Genomic DNA, 17,538 nt, shown 5'->3' on the forward strand with positions numbered 1-17,538 from the left:
AGATACTGTCAACATGGCAGCCTTTCATCCCTCTGCAATTGCCTATCTTTATGAGCTGTCTAGAAGTCAAAAAAGCACAGGGGAAATATTTCAGGGGTCTCAGGATATTGATAGAATTAACTAAGACCCCACTTCCTTAACACTCTTTTAAATTTTGGACTTTGTCCTGTAGGCTGTGGGTCAGTAGGGCATTGAAGTACAGTGTTGTAAATAGTTTAACAATGAGATTGAGTTAAGGGTTGGGGGGGAAACAACCTACCAAACCAAAACATAGTCTCAAGGCTGGGGATGAACCCAAGGCGGTCAGAAGTTCAAGGTCATCTTTGATTACCTAGTGAAATTGAAGAGGCCTGGGGATGCATGAGACAAACAAGCAAACTAACAAGTAAATAAAAAGCCCCTGGCTTATTCAGAGCTGAGCAAGAATAAAGTTGGAATTCAGTGGGTGAGAATCACATCGGATGGGTCTTTAGAAATATGACTTCTTGGTTCCTTGCCTTTAGAAAACAACAGCTCTATTCAAGATCTTGGCTCCATCTTTTTACAGCCACATCTCTGTTTTCATCCGAGGAACCCTACATGATAAGAGTAGACTCTTACCATTTTGGGATAAACATCTATGAGACAAACAAATCCTTAACATTAAGTTATTTATTTATTATTATTATTATTATTATTATTATTATTATTATTATTATTATTATTATTATTATGTGTGAAGTATATGGGCATGTCATACAGTCTGTGTTTTGAGGGTCAGGGAACAACTTTGTGGAGTTGGTTCTCTCTACCTTTCTATAGGTCCAGAGATTAAATTCAGGTTGTCAGACTTGTGTGGCGGAGTTTCAGGTGCCTTTACCTGCTGAGACAGCTTGTTGGGCTCAGTCTCTGGTTCTTTTTTGATTACTTATTAGCTCTGAGCATAAATTTCTCTGACTCATAGGCGCTATCAACCACACACAAGGGCCATTTAGACAATCGAAGGTCAAGAAAGTGCCAGTAAGGGAGTGGCTTTGTTGAGCTCTTGTATGCTATCTGGTTAAATCTGGCAGATGGTGTCTGTTAGGTCCAAAGCAGGTCCCTAAAATAGCAGTGCTGGTGGCAATGTCCTAAACAGAAGGACTCATTGGGAACACAGAGGTTTGTTATTGGGTAAACAGAAGCTGAACATTCCCCAGAAATGCCCAGTTTTCCAGGAAAATCACTATCTCCCTCATCTGCACCTAATAGTCAACCATTTTGATCAATGGCATCTAGTTCCCCATTGGTCTTAACAGCCTTAGCTTGCATCAGCATCAGTGCTCCCACCCTGATGGCTATCTTATAAAATCTGCTTGCTTTCCCATCTAGCCATTGCTCTCATTCCCAAGAGGCAGGCCAGCAGTTTGATTCCCTGAATAAAACTTTCTTTCTACCTATGCAGTGGTCCAGGTTTGGTGCTTTCACTGTGTCCTGGCTCAAAATGAAGGGGACAGAGAAGTCATGCTGGCAGCAGATGGGGTGTACATGAGGAAGAGGAGATCAGGAGTACAAGCGAAGGCCTAGACTAAGGCGGTGGCAGCAGGGTTTGGAATAAGAGCGTTGATTGGAAAGAGAGCAAGATGAATGGACAGGGTTAGGGCTGCTCACAGCTGCATTTGGGACTCACTCACTGGTGGGACTTTCACTATCCTCCCCACCCAGAAAAGGCAAGAGAATGTGGTGGTTTGAATATGATTGGCACAGGGAGTGGCACAATTAGAAGGTATGGCCTTGTTGGAGGAAGTGTGTCACTGTGGAGGTAGGCAATGAGACCCTTCTCCTAACCTCTTGAGAGCCAGTCTTCTAGAAGCCTTCAGACAAAGATGTAGAGCTCTCAGCTCCTCCTGCACCATGCCTGCCTGGATGCTGCCATGTTTCTGCCTTGATGATAATGGACTGAACCTCTGAACCTGTAAACCAGCCCCAATTAAATGTCCTTTATAAGAGTTGCCTTAGTCATGGTGTCTCTTCACAGCAGTAAAATCCTAACTAAGGCAAGGAAGAAGCTAAAAGTAGTAAGAATGCAGGTAAACATCAAGAACTAAGAAACTAAAGGAGAGAGGGGGGAACGGAGGACAGGGAGAAAGGAGATAGAGACAGAGATGGAAAACAAGAAGGGAACAGACTTGTGGGAGTCAGGGAAGGTCAACTCTGACACCATCCAAGTGAAGAATCAGCAACACCCAGATGACCATTCATTTTGGCTAATATGGTGCCTTCTACTACTCTCATTCTGAGTGTTATATGGGGAACTAGCAAGCAGTGGGCAGAGAAATGGGTGGGAATCAACACTCTTGGCTTCCATCCCACCAAGATCCCTAGAGCTGTGCTCAGTAGAGGTTATTTATCTCAGAGCTCAATGTGAACGGTTCTGTGTACTTTCTGTGGGAAATAGGCACCCAGTAGGGCTTCTGTGTATAGATTACCTTTGAGATATTTCATGCAAAAAGAAAGAGAGACAGCCTATTGCCAGCAAGGGGGACTTTATTACCAGGGAGTTTTTAGCTATTATTGAGAGGGGGTGGGGTAAGTAGACATCTTTTCACATAAAAAAAGAGCGAAGTAAATGAAGGGGTGTGGTTTATAGGAGAGATAGAGAAGCCAGCTTTGCAGAGTCATATCTCTTCCTTTGAAGCAGGAAGGAAGATTGTCTACCCGTCCCTCTGATGGACTTGGTTCCACGACACAGCAGGCCACTTAGATTCTGGGCGAATTAGCCTTGGACATCAGCTCTGAGCTCATTATTTTTTTTTATATTATATTAAGCAGTCAGACTAGCACTTATTTCTTAGTCTTACAGTTGAACTACATTCATTTAGTCATTCAACAAATGTCCGTCGAATGTGTGACATGTTCCAAAATCTTGGATGACACAATTCCAGAACAGGTGGGTACAAAGCTGAACACAAGACAATTCTGTTGCCATGGAGCTAAGAGTGTTGTTGGGGAAAGGCAGCTATGCAAATGGAAAATTGCAGTGTTGTGTGATAGCGACCTTGCTCTGGGTAAGTGCTGGGCTCTGGATGAGCCATGAAGCCAAAGGACTTCCAGAAGAAGAAACAAATGAGGCCAAAGGCACATGAGGTAAGCCTTGCCAATAGCTAGAAATAGGTATATTCTAGGAGGAGGACACACCAGTGAAATGACCAAAAAAGGTAGAGAAGGCAGTGCATGTTAGGGAAATGAAGTAAAGCCCAGGAGGCTCGGCTGTGGAAAGATGGGAGAGCCATGATGAGTAAGGATAACACAGAGTTGCTTGGCTTGAGTGGCTGTCACGTATGTGGTTGCTACACTTGGGCATCAACAGAACTTCCTAGTCTGACAGGAAGACCACGTAGAGGCCATTGCCTGGATCCCAATGAAGCAGAATAACACCATTGGTCAGAACTAGAATTCTGGTGGCCTGGCTAGATATTTCTGTAGCTTACTGTATGCCTCCACCAAATTCATGTTGAATTGAATCCCCATTGGGATAATTACCAGACAGGCCATGTGGGATTATGAAAGATGGGTAGGTCCTCCCACTTAATGGACAGTGAGTTGTCTCAGATGCTCTGGGGGTGAGGAGGAGAAGTGGGAGAGGAGGAGAGAGTGTGTGTGAACTAGCATGTGTTACATTATTAAATGCACATCCTAACCTGGAGGAAACTGATTGTATCCACATCATGGTGTGGAGGCACGGAGGAGAACAGGGCTTTAATAACGTATCTATGTTTGTCCAGCTAGGAAGAGACTGGACTTGGATCTCAGATCCACCTGAGTTGAGGTGAGAGATTCTAGCTACAGTGATGGCGCCCTTCCCCCTTCAGCTCACCCTTCTCTTCTCCAAGTCCCAAGACAAATTTCAGGGTTATGGAAACAGTTCCGCAAGATGAAAGACTTTTCCTATCTATAGGCAAAGCTAGCGTGGACGCCTTCCATCCTGATTTTCTGGCAGTTTCAACATGACTGCCACCTCATAATCCAAGACAGCAGGTAAGACCAAGCCTGCGTCCCAGCCTGTGTAAGGGAAGACGCATCAAGGGAGGCACCAGCTTTCTCTAAGTTACACACAGATTGTTGCTTGTAGCTTTTGACTAGAAATTAGGCACTTAGTGAGAGTCAGCAGCAAGTGAGTCTGAGAAGTAATGAGAATTCATGGAGCCAACTATTCATGGAGGCTGTTTCTAAGGAAGGAAGATAAGGCACCCGAAGAGCCATGGTCTCTGTCATCGGAATCCCTCTAAGAACCGAGGTGAGGTAAATTCCTCTCAGAGCTGGACATATAATTAATCATCCCAGTTAGGATGCCTGGTGAGACCAAAAGTACCAAAACGGCTGAGCAGGTATGAGCTGACTTGGAGTGGTTCCAGGACCTCCCTGTGAATGGTGGAGTATAAAGTCACCTCAATATAGAGGTCTCCTCTGTGAGTGGGTCGGTGAAGGTTGTTCCTACTGTAAACCCAGGGAAGATGGCTTAGCCTTCCTCCTGGGGTACATGTATGCTCACCCTACACCCAACCCCAGCACAGAGCTGAATGCTCTTTTTCAGAAGTACCAGTATCTTCGCCTTAGGCACATGTCTTCAAAGGCCAGCGGCACTGTCTACTGACTGCTTTGTACATGGTAACTGTTTAACTTATCCCCGAGTCTTTCTGCAGCCTTCGGAGTCCTGCAAGGAAGGAAGTATGACCATGTGCAACTGTGGTGAGCCCATGGAGGCTTAGGGAGATCAGGAGATCTGCCCAAAGTCACTCCACAAATATCAGGATCTGGTGCCCGCTGAGCTCTGCTTTGGTCACAGTTCTCTCAGACTCTGTCCCCAGTTTGGGGGGACACTCACTGCTAGCCTGTCTTCCCCAGGGTATGAGCTAGGCTGCCTCATCACTTGGGAAACCATCTTGCACTTTCCAGGGGATGCTCCTCTGAGTTAAATCAAATCTCCTCGGGGCTCCACACCCTCCCCTCTCCCCTGTACCATTCTTCACGAGCCATCAGGGTTTCTATTCCTGTGCAGCCTCCTAGATTTATCCTTAGGTTCATCGTGGACCTCAACCAACTGGACCATCTCTGTGGCCTTCCCCAGGGGAGAAATCAAGCATGAGACATGAACAAGGACCAAGAATACAGGAGCAGAGAGGTTTGATGGTGGAACGGGGAGGGGGGAGGCTTTAAGTTCTGCAGTGCTCTAGGGGTAAGACAGAGGATCTGAGGAATTAGCCTCAAAGATGTGAAGGGGGAAGGGGAGATAACCAGGGATATTTAGAGTGTTTTAGCAGAGTAAGATCCCTATATAGGCTGGAGAGCTCGTACACAGAGTTGCATCAGCTCACCATGCACTCTAACATCCTCCCCGATGCGTGGGGATGAGTGACTGAAGGGGACCTTAGCATCTATCCAGCCCTGTCGCTATGCTACGCCAAGCACACAATCGTAGTCTCAGCACTTGAGTGGCTGAGACAGGAAGATTACAAGTTTAAGGCCAGTCTTGGGATACATAGTGACGCCTGTCAACAAAGTCAAACAAAATACAACACAAATTCATATCGTCTGAGACATGTTTATTAATGCTCTTTAACTCAGTCATCTAAAAACTAGTCAGTCATCTGATAAAGCAGCAAAACATGGAATAAAACAATGATGACATTAAAACGCACCCCCCCCTCACGTATGCAGCTGCTGAGGGCTTTTGTCAGCTAGCAGGACTGACTACACATAAACAGCCCCTTGAGCTTAATTGAAAAATAGGCATCGAGGGGACATAGCTTGTGTGCTTCCTCCCTCTACCTCTAGATGGCAGCATAGAGCAGTGGTTAAGACTGGCCTTCTGGCCTTCAAAAAGAGTTGAGTGACCCAAAGCATGCTGTTCAGTTTCTCCACGCATAAAGCAAAGAGAATGATTAAAACCTACCTCATTGGGTTAAGACTTTCTTGAAAGGTCTAGATCATAATCAGTGCATCCTCCCCGTCCACTCTCCCTCCTCCTCCTGTCGCTGCTATTATTATTATTATTATTATTATTATTATTATTATTATTATTACTATTATTACATTCCACCACTCTGCTGTGATGGGGAGCCACTCCTCTATGTGTTCTCTATGGTTACTTCCTATGCCATGAGAGGGAGCAACTTCACATTGGGCTAGAAGCTGCGGTCACCCAGCCCTCCTCAGAAGAGAGGGATGCAGCTTTTAGTTTTGATCCTGTGACTCCCTAAGGCAGTGAAAGGCTAACACGGCCTGCTGCTGGCTGGTTCTGTGCTTATTGATCAGCATCACAGGGTTGGGACTGGGGGTACTGTTCTAGAAGCACTCACTTTGATTCCTCAAATAAATCCTCCCCCCCGGGTCCTGCTAGGAAACTAATTGAGGGTTGATTCTGATGAATAAATGCCTGGTCGCCGCCTTGAGAAATGGACCACGCCGGCAGATGGCTGGGGCTTGAGAAACGGTCACGGCCTTCCGAGGGGCCCATCAATAATAGATCGGCTCCAGCCCTGGGAGAGGGAAGCGTTTCTGCGGCAGGTATGAATTATGGATGCCGTTTAGGGTAATGCGGATCTATCTCAGAGGTTCCGCTCAGTTTATGTGCTAGTAAAAGCCGGCAATTTGCCCGTGTTCCAGCTATAATTTGCGCTACATTAAGGGACCCTCCTTTCCATAATGGATGTGCGGTTGGACGCAAGCGCAGTAGGACCCAAAGGGCAAGGCATGCTGGGCCGGTAAGAAGGCCAGGTGAAGGCCTGGGAACCAATCACGTGGTAAGGGCCTCTTGGCTGCAGGAACAGAAGGATATTTTAGATACCAAGGTCTGGGGAAGAAACCACACTCAATCCCCAGTCCTCCCGTTGACTCGCCCATCTTCAGATGCACTTGATGTAGGTCTTAAGGAAAGCCCAAAAGGAAACCTATGACCTGCTGGGTCAGAAAAATAACAGTTCTGGAAGGAAGCCATAGACAGGTGGTCAAGAATAGATTCTAGAACTCTAGTTCTGCCTTCTCCATTTGCTTGCTGTGTGACCTTTTACAAAGTATGCCCCCTCTTCATGCATGGATGTGTCGTCCTTTAAATGGCACAAGGCTGACCATTCTGTGCCGAAGTCAGACAGTTTGTCAGAGCCAACTGATAATCAGAAAATCCAAGGGCTGGCTGTTAAAGATGGCCATCATTAAAAATTAAATTTTATAAACTTGCAATTAAAATTAAAGGCAATAGATACGACAGACTCATCAATTCCTAATGAGTCTCCTCCAGTTTACTCTCTGTGCTCGTAGGACGATTTGTGTCACTTTCTTCTATGTGGTGACGGCGATACATAATATACCTCCTTCCTCATGACAACGTCGTCTTCATAAGACGGGTGATGTGGGATTCCTCCACCTCGAGGCCTGTGATGTCATGTTGGTAGCTTGCCATTGGCCATGGCAGCAACATTTACACCAAAGGTATTGGCAAATGCTGCTAGGCAGCACTCCCCTCCCCCAAGCTGGTTGCTTAACTTTCAAGAGCACACATTTAACATGGATCTAGTGAAATTGTTCAGATGGTTGGATGGCTTATGAATTTTTAGATTTACCTAGAACAGCATCTAGCACATAAGAAACACCCCATAAAATGTGCTATTAATAGCATAAATGTTCACATTGTTTTCTAGCATGGATTCCTTGGTGACTGAGTGGAGCCCTTTAAGAAACCACAGCCAAGTACTTTGTATTTTTTGCGTATGCGCGTGTCCGTGTGTGGTGTGTGCGTGCGTGTGTGTCTTTCTCTATGACTCTCTGCCTTGCTGTCCTTGAGACAGTGTCTCCCATTGAACCTGAAGCTCTTCATTTTAGCTATGCTGGTTGGACTGTGAGCTGTTGGGACTCGCTCATCTCCATCTCCCAGTGCTGGGACTACATGCATGGGTAGATAGCCATGCCAACTTCAATGCAGGTACTGGGAGTTTGAACTCAAGTCCTCAGGCTTGCTGAGCTGGTGCAGATACTCACTGGGCATCTCCCCGCAGCTGCCACCTCAGCCCTTTTCTCTTTTATCGAAGGCAAATGACTCATTCAAGTCTGTGTGGTCATGCCTTCAACTTGCTAACTCTCTTGTCAGTTTGGGTTGTAAAAGTGCCAGGAGAGCCACCGTGGTTGTTTAAATCAGGCATCTTTGGGTTCAAATCTTGATTCTATCATTTGCTGGCCTCAAGGCCCTGGGAAAGACCTTTAAGTTTAGTAAGATTTCTCATGTGTAAAATTGAAAGCATGATATTAACGCTTCTTGGCTATGGGATGAATTGGAACTTGAGTCTTGCACATTATTTTAGATGGGGTGGATGCTTAATAAACATGTCAACAAATGTGCTAACATGTGCATATTAATAAGCAGAGACTATTTAGCAACATGCCATCCTCCAACCTGGGGAGTTTGGCTGATCTAGGTAGGTGTCTAGGGAAGACTTTTCTTTGCCTGTTCTCTGCCTCACATGTCTGTCTCTTAACATTGCACCTCTGGGGGCAAAGGCTATGACCTGACAGGGAGGCTGAGTCCTCTGTCACAGCCTTTAATCTGGCCATATACTCCTGCTTAAGCCTGTAGACAAACAGCCCAGTACCATGGTGAGAGCTGACCTAGGAATACCAGTTCGACACAGCAGTTCATTAGGAATCAGATCCGGCAGAATGGGTTGTTGGGGAATGAGGTGTGCCTCATTTTCTCAGTTGGAGTTCAGTAGAGAAGGCTGAGATGACCTTTTTCCTCTCTAGCTTGGGTGCTTTAATAGGGTTTTGTGTCCTTAAGTTTGTCTATAGTTACTGTCAGGGACAGAGACACAGCTTTCTCCCTAGATGGTCAGATCTTGCAAGTCTTGGAAGGAAGAAAGTGTTGGTACTGCCAGGAAGACTCTTTGAAAAGCTAGGCAACTGTGGCTAGCAACTCTCCCCTAGGCTACCACCAAGTAGAAACAATGTTGTGGGGTGGGGGAATCAGCCTCTGAATTTGTCTTGGAGCTTTATGGGACCAGAGAGGGAAGAAGGAGAAACCAGTAAAGAACACCTCAGGGATAACCCCAGGGAGTGGAGTTAGAACTTGGGTTGTATCTGGTTTAGACAAAGAAGCATATTACATTCATTTTCAACCTAAGGGCTATTCATAGTTGTGACTCTTATAGTGTGCTAGGCTCCCAGCAGAGGCCAGATAAGCAACCATTCTCTTCAGTTTTTCCATTTGTACTCTACCACATTTAATCACAAATCTGAGCCCTACAGTAGCTTAGAGGTTGATTCTCTTTCCACCTGGGTCCCAGGGATTGGACTCAGGTCATTAGGTTTGGCAGTCGGTACCATTACCTACTAAGACCAAGGCTTTGAAGCCAGGCAAACCCGTTTGGATCTCCGTCCATCACTTAACTGGGTGTGTGAACCCTGGGTAAATCTCTAATATGCCTAAAGCCTCTGCTATATATTAGAGAGTGGATCTCTGTTAGTTTGCTTATGCAGATGAAATGGCTTACCCAGTGTCTTGGACATGATACAGACTACTAACGAACACTGTTTCCCCCTCAGTACTGGGGCTTTGTGCATCTAAGCAAGAGGTTTATCACTAAGCTGCATTCCCAAACTGTGTTCTTTGTTATGATACACTTTATAAGTCAAGTAGGAAGAAAAAATCCTGTCAGGGAAAGGAAGAATCAAGGCCAGGTGTCTCTTCTGGTGGCAAAAGAGCTCTTGTAAGCCCAACCTTGGCTTTCTTTCCATCAAAACCAGAGGGAACACTGAGTTCCTAGGACCTCTCAGAGCCAGAACTCTACCATCCAACTGTCCCATGTTCCCCAAAGCTCTTCAGAGCTATAAATATAGATGGAAATTTCTGAGATTTGCTGGATCATGGCTTTTGTCTAAGCAGACAGCTTGGCTCGGTCTTGGCCCTGTTTCTGATTACTCTGTTCCATGAATCCATTTCTTTGTTTCACTCTGTGGTTTTTACTAGAATCTTCCAGAACTACTTATGAGGAGAAAGGAATAGGGTGCCAACCTTCGGCAAAACCCAGACAGTGAAAGGACCCAGTCTAATTTTGCCAGAGTCACTGATGTATCTGTTGAAGCTGTTTTTAAACTTTAAGTGGTATATTTACTTATTTAGTTATTTTTAGAGATAGTTTTCCAACTGTAAAAGCATAGGTAGCAATTATGAAAACGTGGAAGTCAAAGATTCTCTACTTTTCTCCCCCAGTTTTGAAAGCAAACAATTCAGGAAAAATCTACTTCTCTAAATCCCATTGGGTTTTAGAAATACCACCTTACAGAATTTATAGCTTTTCCAATTAGTTAATCAGTAAATCAATTGGCCAGAAAATCCTTATTGAGTGCTGTGTGTGTGTGTGTGTGTGTGTGTGTGTGTGTGTGTGTGCGCGCGCGCGCGCGCTGACATGAGCGTCTATGATCATGGTGAGAAAAGAGAATGAAAAGCTCTGAACTCACAAATGTCTCACAGTCCCAGAGGGGAGACCTAGCTAATGGCAGTGCAATTAGCAATCAAACATCTGGCCCTTGAGGGTGGTAGAGTTTAGACAGACGAAAAATGTGCACATGGTGTGAACAGGGAGACAAATGAGTCTCAGGGTGAAAGTATCCAATGGGGAAACGTCTTGTTTCTTAGGCCCTGAGTGAAGGAAAAGTTAGCCTCTCACTTCATCTGCTTGCCCACCCACCCACCTGTGGATGCAGCTCAAATTCCCAGAGCCTCAACGTGTAAATGAAATGAAATTGCACAGATGTGCAATCCACAACTGAAAAGTTTTCTAATTTCTTATACAAATTTTTTATTGGTGTTTTGTGAATTTCACATCATGCACCTCAATCCCACTCATGTCCCCTCCCCCTTGAACTCATCCTCCACTCTTGCAACATGACCCCTCCCCCCAACAAAGGAAAAAAAAATCCTCACTGTGGAAGCTGTCGTGTGTTACAGTGTGTCCCACGCACGGTATACCTCTTTGTTCATACTTTGCTTGCTGGATTAGTTAGGGTTTCGCTGCTGTGAACAGACACCATGACTGAGGCAACTCTTATAAGGACAGCATTTATTTGGGGCTGGCTTACAGGTTCAGAGGTTCAATCCATTATCATTAAGCATCCAGGTAGGCATGGTGCAGGAAGAGCTGAGAGTTCTACATCTTCATCCAAAGGAAGCTAGGAGCAGACTCTCTTCAGCACTGGTCTGAGCATCGAAGCCTATCCCTGGAGCACACACTTCCTCCAACATGGCCACACCTAACAGTACCATTCTCTGTGGGACATGCACATTTTAACCATCACACTTGCAAATGTTCATTGCAATGGGTCCTTGGTTTAATACAAAGCCTCTGACTTCTGCTACACTAATACTGGAACCTCACTGGATTCCTCTCAGATATCCTGTTTTGCCCTGTGTCATGGAGATCCTGTAGTTTTGGATCTACAGTACTTTATGCACTCCAACAGTTCATCGATGGGGGGGGGGGTAGATGTTGGGGTGGGCCAACTCTAAGCCTTGGATCTGGGCCTGGGAGACGTCTGAGCTGGTCAGCTCACTTCATCGGGACCCTGAGCCACCCTGGCCGGCCCATCCAATGCTACTGCCAGCCAGGGGCAGAGCCAGCTCTCCTGCTCCCAAGGCCCTGGGTCTGGCTCATTGATCTCCAGGCCACCAGAGCCAGTGATACTGTACTGCCCAGATGAGGTGCAGAACCAACTCTCCCAAGTACGGTAGCAGGCAAAGGACAGGGCCAGTTCTTCCACTCTCATGACCCCCACCTCCCACCCCCAGGGGTCAGCTATCCTGCCTGCCAAATATGGCAAAGGGAAGGGGTGGGAGAGGAGCACGTCACCCTTTCCTATGTCACCACATGGCAGACAAGTGGGAGCGGCCGGCTCACCTATGCTCACACCCTCAGGTCTGGCTCATCTGCACCCATCACCACCACCACCACCACCACCACCACCACCACCACCACCACCACCACCACCACCACCACCACCACTACTATCACCAGAATCAGCTCTACTGTTCTTTCCCAGGTGAGGTTTAGGTCATGAATCTCCTGCTCTCATGACTCCAGGGCCAGGTCTCCCACTTATTGAAGGTGGCAAGGGGCAAGTGGGGAGGGGGTATCTCTTCCATGCCAGTGCACAGGAAATGAGTTGCAGTGCCAGATTTCTTTGGGACAGGCTCACCCATGACTCCTGCAACCAAGGCCAGTTCTACTGTGCTTCCTGGGTGATGTGGGGTGGAGGGGGACTCTCCTACTGCAGCTGGGTAAGGGGAGTGTTAGCTCTCCTGTTCTTATGGCCTCATGCTCTCATGCCCTCAGGACCAGCTCTCCCATGATGCCCAGGCTAGGGGTGGAACCAGTTCTGCACAGCCATCAGACATCAACATTTTCCAGAGCAGCAACCCAGACCAGAGACATCTGCCTAGCCTTTGGTGGTAACAGACACCTGCTGCTGCAGGGTCAAAGACACAGATGTGGACCCTGGGTCCCAGCAGCACAGGCTGAGACCCCCTATGATTCCAGGTGGCATCACCAGCTACACACATCAGGCTGTTCCTCGTTACCCTCAAGTCTCCAGTTCTACTTCTCTTCATTGTGCCCACATTCTTCAGTTTCTCTTCCTCTTCCTTTTCTCTACCACTTACTTACTCCTCTAAGTGGCACCCAGAGTCTCTGAGTGTCTGGGGTCTTCTCAGAAGTAGTCTCAGTAGTGCTTTGCCCCACTCAGGTATTATGGCACGGGGCAGGGGTCATCTCAGGCATGGTCTCCCCCCACCCCCTGTCAGGCTTGCACAGCTCCAGACTGATGGTCATCTTGGCTTGCTTGTCCCCTGGGCCCATCAGAGTAGCCATCCCAAGTACACTCCCTTAAGAGTCTCTGCTTGTCCCTGTGTACCAATTCCCCATGCCAGCCAAACCAGAGAGTTAGCTCAAGTGTCTGTCCCCAGATGAATGGGTAGAGAATGTGTTCTTAGGGCACTGGGAACCCAGTTTCCAGAGTGACTGTGGGGTTAAACACTCTCCACAGCAGGGTGTGGAGTTCTGTGACTCTTCAGTTCTCACCTCTGATGGAAATAGTGCCAATATGCACTTCTATTTTGAATTTCTCCAAAGACTACTGACCATGTCTCTTTTTCCATGAGTTGCTTCTCATCTGTATTCTTGTCTGGTGAGACACACATTCCAGTATTTGAACTACACTTTCTGGTGTATTTGTCTTATTGTAAACTCTTGGCAGTCCTTAGACATTTGACAATTCTAGTCTATTATGAACAACATCATTTATTAGATAGGAATTTTCTCTTCTCTGCAACTTGTCTTGTTTTCATCTTTTAAAAAAAGTTAATATAATTTTTATTTATCTATCATTTCTTTATTTCTTTTTATGTATGCCTATGGGTAAGTATGCACAAAAGTCAGAGGCCTCCTCTGGGGAATCAGTTCTCTCCTTCCACTGTGTGGGTCCTGCGGCTTGAACTCGGGTTGTCAGATTTACCTGTGAGATGTTATTATAAGTGGCACTATGTAATCAACTGTAATTCCTGAATATATTCCTACCACTCTGCTAAAGGTACTCACTGCTCCCTGTAGCTTTTTTTTTTCTTTTTTTCGGAGCTGGGGACCGAACCCAGGACCTTACGCTTGCTAGGCAAGTGCTCTACCACTGAGCCAAATCCCCAACCCTCCTTGTAGCTTACTGTCGAGTCTATCAGAGTAAGGAGAGTTTTAGTTCTTCTTTCTGTGTAAATGCCTCTAGCTTTCTTTTCTTCCTCATTGTGTCCTGTCTGGACTTCAGTACAGCGTGGACTAGAAGCAGTTGGAGTGGTTTTCCTTGCCTTCTTCCTTGTCCCCAGGGAAAGGCACTTACCTCATCATGGTGGTCATCATGGTGGTGGTTACTGAATGTCACTTGTAGATGCTCTTTATTGGCCTGGAGAACTTTTATCCTGCACTGCTGAGTGCGTATCAGAAATGAATGTTGTGGATTTTTACAAACGATACTTTGGCAGCTGTTGAGATGATCACATATATTATTTCTTCTTAGTTTATTAATATGTTTTGACAGGTAGCTTAACTCCTTGATGTGTTTTTGAATATTAAGTCCACCTTGCATCTCTGGGATAAGCCCTCTTGGTCACAGTGTATTATTCTCTAACAATACTGTCGGATATTTTCTTGAAGCAGTGTTACATCCAGCCCAGGTTGGCCTCAAGCTCGCCTGGTAACCCAGGATGACCTGAATATGTACTCCTCTTGTCTCAATCTCCCGAATGTTGGGGTTACAGATGTGCACTACTCCAGCTGGCTTTATTTTTCAATTCACTGTGCTAATATTTGGTTATTGTTTCTGTGTATAGTTGTGAATAATGTCAGTCCGCAGTTTCTGGTAATATTCTTTTCTGTTTTTAAGAGTGTGGTCACGTTGCTCTTAGAGGATCAGTTAGAGAGCACTTATTCCTTTTATGGAAAATGTAATACAAAGCCAGCATTGTTTCTTCCATAGATTATTGGTAGAATTTATCAATAACGCCATCTCCACGTGTGATGTTTTTCTATTTTTTCACATGTACGTGCTGTGCATGTGTGTGTATACATATTTACATGCATGTGGTCACACTTGTGTGCACGTGTACGTGGGTCCCTATACATGTTGAGGCTTGAGTTGATGCCAGGAACCAACCTTGGTGCCTCTTCTGCCTTATTCATTGAAGCAGGATCTTTTAATCAAACCCATAGGTGCTTAATATAGACAATGTTGCCAGCTTGCTCTGAGGATCCCTTTTTTCTGCTTTCTGAGGCTGGACTTACAGGTGGGTCACCCACCCTGTCCTTATCGGAACTCTGGCCCTCACACTTTCACTGCAAGGCCTTAAGCACTGAGCTATCTCCCCAGCTCTTCAACAGGCAAATTTTATCCAGGCAGTAGACCGCTCCAATTCTTGAGCCAAACTACCTTGGCTTGAACCCCAGACTTGCCAAGTATGTGATCTTACGGTAGTCCCCAACAGCTTCCTGCAGCATCCAGGAGTAGTAATGCACAGTGATTACGTCTTTCATGAAATTGCTGTGATGGTTAGGGGAGAGGATGTGCGAACTCAGCCACTGTTCCCTGTCACTGTTACCGTGAGCCGGTGTCTCATGGACAAACCTGAGTCAGGAAGCAGTATATTCCAGGGCTTAGAGCGAGAGTATGGACTGTTTCTATAGACGTCTTCTCACCCAGACCTCTTGTTCTTTACTTTTCAAGATCATTGCAAAGAAGAAAAGAGGGAGGAGGAGGAGGAAGAGGAGGAGGAACTGATCCGGCCTCTTCTTCTGTGACCAAATTTACTTTCCCAGGCATTATTTTTCTCACCCACAAAGCAAAGACGTTGGTGATGGCATGTGTCAGTTGTCACTTAGTGTATGCCACACACTGTGCTAAGGTCTTCTCATGTGTCCTCACTTTGTCTGGACAATAGTCATGAGGCAGGTGCCACTGCAGGGAAGCTGAACCTGAGAGAGAAGTACCCTGGTTTCTAAATGGTATGACTGGGAAGTGAACCCAGGCAGTCTGATTCCAGAATCCTTGCATGTGTGTGTGTGTGTGTGTGTGTGTGTGTGTGTGTGTGTGTGTGTGTGTGTAATAAAATATTGCGGGAAGCCAAATGTGCCTGTAAATATTATATTACTTAATTTCCCACTAGTTCTGCACCACTCTAGACAGAATTATTGTTATGTCTCCATCTTCTATCCACAAACCAACGTCCCCAAGCCCTGTGCAACGTGGCACGTGATTTCAAAGCAACAGTAACCATGTCACCTGGGAGGATTCACACAATTGCCGGCTCCATTCTGACCAAATGAACCAGGATCTGTGTTTTAACAAGATCCCAAGTGATTCGTGTGCATGTTAGAAGGTAAGAGTTACTTCTGTAAATCAGTATTTCTTCTGCTTTATTCTTCCAGGTGGTCGCTTAGTTGCAGCGGCTGATGGGGGCTCACCAGCTGTTTTCTTACAGGTGTGATATTTGTATCAAGTACATATTTATCTTCCATTGCAGGAAATGCAAAGACGAAAACATTGTATCAACCAGATGGGAACTCCAGTCACCAAGAGATGTCTGCTCTGCCTAAAACTGCCATTCATTCTAGCCATCTAGTTCAGGGAAGGGCAGAACCAGTATTTAGATCCCCTGATATTTTCATCAAAACTGAAAGTTTGGATTTCATCTAAGGAGCTCTTCTTTCTTCTTTGTTAAATGTTAACAATGAATCCATATATATCTACATATTATATATATGTAGATATATATGTAGTATTTATATATACATATCACACACACACACATACATACACACACACACCTATCACATTCTCCAGAGAACATTGATTTGTGACTTCTGGAACTTGAAATGTCTTCAAAATAGAGTGGTTTCCCAAATAGACCAAATGTGTAGTATGCAGGACAGTATCTTTTGAACGTTCAGAGCTCTTTGCAAAGCACACGAGACATTCTGTCATTTGGTTATTTATAGCACCGGCCATACTCAACCGTCTAACTGCTGTTCTGTCTTCTGCACCTTGTCACGTATCTGTTTCCTCTGCACTGACTGTCTGTTCATCACTTGTCATCTGCGTGACTTTGATTCATCTTCAAGACGTAAGCCATTTTACATCCCCTACTTAGTGGATATTTTCTGGTTCCTATCCACTAGAGTTGACCATGAACACAACTGTGTCCCCTTCCAAGCCAACCCTACATGCGTGAGGCTCTGGATATGAATAAATGAAACCAATCATTTATTCATCTTTGTTTCCCTACACATGTTCACATGTCAATAACTGAGTCTTACTTTTCTGTGCTCAGGACCAGGGAGTATCAGGCATAGCATAGATGGTTGCACTGGTTAACTAATGCAGATAACAAACACTACTCAAATGGATTTCTCAAGAGTAAAGAAATTTACAATAAACTTCACAAGACAGTGTTACCTCATGATTTCTGAGGGTTAGGAATTTGAGGGTTGACAGTATTATATCTCATATTTTATGCTTTCTGGGGTTTAGGAATCAAGGGGTTGGTAGTATTATATCTCATGGTTTCCGGGAGGTTAGGAATCCGAGGGTTGCATAATTGTGTATCTCCAATTCAAGATTTTGTCCAGATTGCAGATGGAGTATGGACTGGGCGGTGGCCAGAGATGATGTCTCAGTCTGCGATGTCTTGTTTCTATCCTCTCTCACATAGTTGTTGGCAGGATAAAGGTACTTGTGGGACAGTGCAGTTGAGGTTCTTAGTTCCTTGCTGGCCTCCCCAGTTCTTTGCCACTTGAGGTTTTCATTAGAAAAAGCACTGGGAAACAATATGACTTCTGGTTTCCTTCAGAGTGAGCAAACAGGTACCTGAGATGGGAGACCAAGCCTCTTTGTAACACGAACCCTGAAATTATTGCATTATCAGCTACGTGACAACCATTGTTGCTCCAGCCATCCCATCCAGTTCATGTGGACAGGAGGTGAGCACCTGGACACATGGCT

The 17,538-nt window shown here is 45.5% G+C and overlaps 1 long non-coding RNA gene across 1 annotated transcript in view; it reads left to right on the plus strand.

The window, feature by feature from the left end:
* Positions 1-2,955: 2,955 nt before the first annotated feature.
* Positions 2,956-17,538, plus strand: part of LOC108349630 (uncharacterized) — a 39,456-nt gene continuing 24,873 nt past the window's right edge. The window contains exons 1-7 of the long non-coding RNA XR_015655333.1: positions 2,956-3,105; positions 3,744-3,787; positions 3,917-3,996; positions 4,193-5,140; positions 6,359-6,525; positions 7,276-7,446; positions 15,704-15,916. This is a non-coding gene — a long non-coding RNA (uncharacterized LOC108349630). The remainder of the gene's footprint in view (positions 3,106-3,743; positions 3,788-3,916; positions 3,997-4,192; positions 5,141-6,358; positions 6,526-7,275; positions 7,447-15,703; positions 15,917-17,538) is intronic.

The sequence above is a fragment of the Rattus norvegicus genome, chromosome 1 (genome assembly GCF_021556685.1).
Source record: "Rattus norvegicus strain SHRSP/BbbUtx chromosome 1, alternate assembly SHRSP_T2T, whole genome shotgun sequence".
NCBI lineage: Eukaryota > Metazoa > Chordata > Mammalia > Rodentia > Muridae > Rattus > Rattus norvegicus.